The sequence below is a fragment of the Symphodus melops genome, assembly GCF_947650265.1.
Source record: "Symphodus melops genome assembly, chromosome: 11".
Taxonomy (NCBI): Eukaryota; Metazoa; Chordata; class Actinopteri; order Labriformes; family Labridae; genus Symphodus; species Symphodus melops.
Genome location: NC_136701.1, coordinates 20,313,608 through 20,320,920, shown reverse-complemented (window position 1 = coordinate 20,320,920; position 7,313 = coordinate 20,313,608).

The window sequence follows — 7,313 nt, the reverse complement described above, 5'->3', positions numbered from 1 at the left end:
TCTGACTCTGGGGACAGAGAGCAGACCTGTACCAGACGACCTGAGTGGTCTGGGCGGTTCGTAGTTAATCAGCAGGTCACTCATGTATTTTGGCCCTGAACCATGAAGCGCTTTATAAACCAGCAGCAGGATTTTAAAATCTATTCTCTGACAGACTGGCAGCCAGTGTAAAGACCTCAGAACTGGACTGATGTGATCCATTTTCTTGGTTTTGGTGAGGACTCTAGCAGCAGCGTTTTGGATCAGCTGCAGTTGTCTGACTGATGTTTTAGGCAGACCTGTAAAGAAACTGTTACAGTAATCAAGACGATTATTTTCGATTATTTTACCTAAAAAAAAGAAGATTTGATAAAGGCTTGTAATTGTCCATTATTGACTTGTCTAGGTTGTTTTTTTTAATAGCGGCTTGATGACTGCTGTTTTCAGCGCCTGTGAAAGACACCTGAGGAAAGAGACATGTTTACAATCTGTAACAGATCTGGGGCCATGACGTGAGAAACTTTTTTGAAAAAACCTGTTTGCAGGATATCAAGACAGCAGGAGGAGGAATTTAATTGTTGTATAATGTCCTCCAGGTTTAGTTAGGTTAAGTCTAACTTTTGCACAACCAGATGCTACTGTCAGCATGTCTGCAGAGCGGACATTTTCAATCATGACTGTTGATTTCTATTTTTGCCTGAGGCAGAGTGGTGATAAATCCAATCACTTTTTTGTGACATTTCTTATCCAAAGTTTCTTGAGCAGTTGAGACATGAAGGACTTATTTTTCGAAAGAATGGTGTAAACACAGCTCGATCAATCAATAAGAATATTTATTCAATGAACACATCTGGTATATGGTGAGTTTTCAAACTATTGATTGAAAACTCTGACCTTAATCATTATTTTACTACAGTTCTCAATTGACACGTATTCTTTCAACAATTTCCCTATAGGCAGATTCTGTGCAGCCTTACCACTAGATGGAGCCCTAACCCTGATTATCACTGCAACAGGAGCAACAGCTGGTTGGTTGGTTGGTTGACTGGTTCTGCTGCAGAAGAGGCAGTGTTTGCTACTTAAGTATTTGAGACATAATAATGTGAGAAAGCAATGACACAACATAGCGATACAAGTGAAACAGTTGTTGATTTCTTTTGTCATGTTTTTTTGTCCTCACATTGACAGGCAGGACAATAGATCTACTGACTTGATGACAGATGAGCCTGAGCATGTGATTAGTGGCAGGATAATAAATCTGCAGTAATGGAGCCAGTGTTGCTCATGAGGCCAGTGAAAAACTGAGGTTTGAGGCTCACACACGGTGTGGCAGACTTGTTTATTCAGAGAGAAGGTATAAGACACAGAACAATCCTCACCTGTTTGAATACATTTATAGCGAGTGTCAAATACCTGTCTGGGAAACAGATGGTGCGTCCTTGAAATAACCAATATTGTAGGGACAGATGAACCAGGAAGTGGTGTTAAAAGGAGGGAAACTACCTCAGATTTTATGCATTACACAAACATGTCTATATCTGCTGGTCTATGGTGTTAAAAATGTGCAATACTTTATTTTTCCCTTAGGGGATATCAAGGTGTACACTCTGATGTGACAGACTTGCTACTCACACTCAGGCCCAAATATATTCACATGCACAATCAGTAATTTGCCCCAAATAGTTGGGGTTCTGGTGCCTCGCTCAAGAGCATTAAGTTCTTGAGAAATGAACTGGCACCCCTGCAGCAACCAGACCAATTTCTCTTACTTTGATCGATATTGAACAGGTGATCCTCCGGGTTACAACCCAAGTCTGTATGAAGTCCGTATGGACTGAGCTGCCACCTGAGGGGTAACAATAATGACACAAAAACCTGGTACGAAAACGTATCATTTCTTTGGTTTAAACTACACGGGGTTGAGATTTGACAGGTGGGCATGTTGTAGTTTGCCAGGCGGCTAGGATTCATTTGAGTTAAATCCTGTTACAAACCTCAGACAGCTTTGTTTATCTTGACCTTATCTTTGGAATATCTTAGCGATAGATAAAGAGTTAAAAGCTTAATTTGTGAGTTTCAGCAGCAAAGATATTCATTCGGCTGGCCTCAAAACCTTCTCTTTGCCTGTTTGTTTATTCGCCAGAATTACTTAAAGTTAGCATTTTCAATATAGCGACCACAAATTCATGAATCGTCTTCATAAACAGATGCTGGATTTCAACGTGACTATAAGCCTTTTTTATACAGTTTATATACACCACCTACCAAGTGTGATTTACTGTCTTACATTAAGTCTTAGAAGACTTAATGTAAACTGTAGACAAACGGTGTACACAAAATGATTTTTGTTTTGAAATAAGTCTGCTGTAAGTGTGCAGTATTTTTGTGGTGGCAATGACCCGTTGGCAGCTCCAGTTGTTGAGCCCTCCTTTAAACACTGTTGCATGCTGTGCTGGCACACAGCTAGGAGAAAATGGCTCTAAGAAATGGCCTCTTCCAAAATAATGAATGAAGCTTGTCCAGCTGTACGCTTCCACATAATTAACTCACTGTTACTTACTCGCAGTCACATCAACCATTAATTAGATCACAGGCCATGTTGTATGTGATTCAATTACATCACAGGCAAGATTTCTCTGCTCGTAATGCTAACAATACATTCATCTTTCTCTACTTGGTACTCTAACAGCCCATTGTCTTTCTCATCAGATGTTTTTGAATTTCCTCCCTTTAACGCCAACAGAGACAGAAATAGTTAACAGCTAAGTTATATTCAAATTGAATTGTATGTGCTGTATAATGGCAACAAGCCACCAAATAGGCACTCCAGACTCCCTCTCCAAGAATATTTGAAGCAACAGAACATCATTAATATGAAAATAATCCATCTAATGTGATATTTGCATTTGACGATAGAAGCTGCAGTGACACAAGACTTTTTGTGATCACCACAAGATTCAGTGAACATTGCTCCAGGAAACTAGTCCAGAAGAGGTGGAGTCATTGTCTGTAATGTAACCCTTGAAACCCTAAATGTTGTCTGTCGCTCCCAGAGCTTATACTGTATATTCACCTGAAGATTGCTGATGAATACATGTTTAATCAATTAAGTTTGCTTTATTTAGTCATTTCCTTCTCAGTTATTTTTATTTTTTATATTTAACCTTTATTTAACCAGGTTGGTCCCATTGAGATTAAAAACCTCTTTTCCAAGGGAGCCCTGGCCAAGACGGGCAGCAGCAAAAAACACACAGTTACTGATTTTATTGAATGACTGCATGGTTTCATTTTGAGAAACACAGCGAAACACATGACATAAGAAGATTGATGCCACTCTCTGTGAAATAACTATGAAGCCTGGACGTCTGGAGGCATTTAGCTGAGCTTAGCGTAAAAACACGCACACGGCAGGAAACCATAAGAAGCGGGAAACAACTGGCTAAGTCAAAAAGTGGAATATACTTGCACTCTAAAATCACACATCTCTTGATAGTTCAATCCGTACCAAAACTACGGCGCTAAAACAACACTGTAGCAGCGGCCAGTGGAGGCTCCTAATGGAGGCTGTGAAAAGAAACAGCAACTGGAACAATCTGCTCCAGCAGCTGGTTAATGTTGCTGACAGATGATCTATGGTATTCTGCAGGAAGTGACATCACCTGGCACCAAACGCCAGCCAATAGGAGAGCGTCAGGACTTTGTCTGATGCCAGTAGATGTCATGTTTCACACATGTTTGGGTTTGGGACAATGTGGGCTGAATCTGGTAATGTAATTAATGCAGTGTATTTATTTAAAAATGAGTTATCCTGGAACTAAATAGAGCTTTATTTAAGCATGGCTTGATGGTTTTATTGATGAAAATAAAGTTTTGAAGTGTTGAAATGAATGTAATGTAAATGTCTCAGCTGGGAAAGACACTGCACAAACCTTTAACAGAGGAAGAGGACAGTCTCTCAGAAATAAGGGGGATGTTCACAGTGTGTAACAGTGATAATTTGGGGAGTTAGCAGGGCTTGCAACATTCCTCAGTATTGGAGAAAACCGATGTTCGTGTCTCGCCCTGCTCCGTTCATCCCTTACGTACCTCTTTCTGGGCCGTCCACGGGGGCTTTCCTACGGTGCCGGTCATGTGTGCAGCTGGGGATGGAGGCTGTGCAACGCTAATCCTCCTCCCCAGCTCAGGAAAGTACCCTACCTCCCTGTGCAGAACGAAAACAACAAAGAGCTGAGTGTGGCTGCAGCCTCCGGGGTTCAGTGCACCCACCAGAACATGTCCAAGAGTCACAGCTTGCTGCTCCCTCCTACCCATCTATCCATGCATGACTCTCTTTCTCTCTCAGGCTTTCTCCATCTGACCCTCTTTTCAACCTATGAAAGACATGTATGATTGCAGACTGCAGTGTAATATTCCTCTGTTTCATCCAAAGCATAGAGGTCTTTAGAAGGTCAAAAGAGGCAAAGACAAAGAAAGTGGAGAGGATGAGCACTACAAAGACAAAGTTATTCCTGTTAATTCACATTGTTCAACATTGCTACAGTGAAATAAAACCCTGAATGGAAACATAGAACATGTAGAAAGAAACAAGAACTTCCATCAAGGTCCCCAGTAAATAGCTGAAAGGAAAATACATAGCATCCCTTGAATCAAAGCATTGGAGACCTCGGATAGTTTTTGTTTCTGCTCTCACCTTTGCTTTAAATGTTTAAATGTAAACCTTTTGCATTTCTGGACAGTTAGCTGGTTATGAAAAGACGCCAAAAAAAAAAAAAAAAAGCAAAACCACTTGTTGCGATGTCTGCAATCGGGGGAACTCATCAGCTTTTATCTGTTCTCTGGGGGCAAAAGGATTTTCTGATGTAGCTCGAAGAACGCCGATCCCTTATATATAGTCCTAGTCTTTCTCTTCTATGTGCCATTCATTGTAAACACTCCAAAAAGCAACTTGGCAGGCAGGATATGAGTTTCTATTAACAGCTATGTGCTACAAATGAGGAGAAAACGCTCATTAGAAGAAAGACTGAGTTCAGAGACTGAATTGTGGCTGTTATTGTCTGCTTATTTTAGCTCTTTACGTGGATGTTTTTCCTGCAGGCAAATCAAAGCACACCCAAACATGACTGGTCAATGCTACTCTGTCTACAAAAGGAGTGCAGTATGATATCAAATGCTTCATGTTAAAGATTCTCCACTGATTGGTTTTAGAAAAGGCATTATGAAGCCGAACCATGGTGGTCCCACGCCCAATTGTGAATAATGACTACTGCTAACCTCTGGCTAATTAAGAAGTAGGCAAAGAGGTGGAGCTGAGGCGGGGCAGAATAAATGTCTTGGTAGCTGAGTCATGGCCATCATGCTCATCTAGCTCATCATCAAACTAACATATTTCAAGCTGACGATTGAAAACATCAAAGAACGATGACAGTTTCATGTCAAAGATAATTTAGTTAAAGTGAAGCCGATTCTCTTGGCAAACATTTATATGTGCCCACCTGTCAGTCAAATCAGCCACAACCCTAATTATGTATAACGCTTAGCCTTAATTTGATCAAAATGGACAAGCTAGAAGAAAAAGTCCATGTGTGAATTATTTAACTGAGCTATAAAGAACAAACTATTTTTCTTTGTGCCAGCATGTAAACATGTTTGTTTCTCCTGTAAAAACAGGAATTATAAAATGGGCAGTTACGCGGATTTTTTGAGCAATCCGCAGCTGTTCAATCGAGGAACTGCAGTTGTTTGCACTGCTGCATTGATTTCCTTTTTTTTTTTTTTTTTTTTTTTTTTTTTTTTTACCCCAGAAATTGCTGCTTGGCTCATATCTGTGTGGCATTTTCATCAGCTTCAACTGGAATTTACTGTATATAGTTAGAAAACTTTAGCATGTTCATGTGCTAAACTGCAGTAGGGGACAGGGCAAAATGTATGTAGCGGAAGTTTGAATGGTCTTAGTGTGTTTATTCATACTGAAATCTGCTTTTAGCAACAAAAAACTAAAAAAAACCATGACGCATTCATATGCTTGTAAAACCTTGGTCTGTTTTGTTAATGACAGTATTAGTTCTTCTAGTGTCCATCAATGAGGTGGATGTTTCCATAACACATGGAGTTAGTTGAATCATTTTGCATTCATCCACTATTGACAGTTCAAAGTGCAACCCCATTCTTCAAAGTGAACTGCCAAAAGAATAAAAGAAACATCAAACCACAGCGAACAATAATACCGACACCATCTTTAAAACTGAAGACATCTAAAGCTATTGTTGCTTCCTTGAGTTATTATTTAAAAAAAATCAACTTAATAGCAGTGATAGTGCCAATGCACCAAGTGTGATGATTAATGCAGCTGAAAGTACAGGTGTGCGCAGGCTGAGAGGCAGATGTTTGACTTTAGCACCAGTGTCCCATCCCCTGTTATTGTTTGAACTGTTTCAACCCTCATATATTTAACCACAACCACCAAATCTTCCCAAAGTAACCCTGTTCAGGTCTCACTCATACACGAGGAAAGCACAGCCTGCTCGGATTACAACTACGGTACTCAACATTTCACTTAAGAGTGCTGTTAGATTGAATTCACACCCAAAACAGTGTTGCTTCTTCTTATGAGTCTGATTCAAGTCATCCAACAAGAGACTGAAGGGATCTGTTTGTGAAAAAAACAACAAACAAACAAAAGTGTTTAAAGACAATGAACACAGGAGGACATGGGGGAACTGAGATCAGCTTTTTACGCTGAAAAGTATTCCTACTGTTTGTTTTTCCTCTTGTTTCTGTTGCTGCGTAGCTTTCACATTTTCATCTTTAAGGCTTTAATTCAACCGCCACAAGCACATGACACCGTAAAACTAGAATTCTAATCACTGAAAAGTCCATCACATCAAAAGATATCCTGGAGACTATGTTTCGGTGGACTTGAAAAGTGATGCCAGCAACAGTGTGTTTATTGATACAGCACATGTTATTACCCATGCACTGCACTCTCAATATACACAAAGGTAAAATATCAAGGTTTGACAAAGAAAAGCTATTGGACTGATAGTCCGTGATGAATTTTGTCAGGACAAAAAGGTAATATGCATTTCATGCTACTCCCTATGGAGAAGTTAAAGTGTATGTTGTAGATTTTAAATGAACAAAGGGGATTTATGTTAACCAATGTCCATAACATAAAGCCACATTGGCATGTGACATCAGAGCAGTCGGTATATATTTATATACAATAAATGTTTACAATGTGAAGAACATGGAAAACTTGACTAAGATAAAGCTTGTGAAATAACATGCAGACCTGGATCACTTTTGTCTGTAGATTTACCAAACCCGTCTTTGGG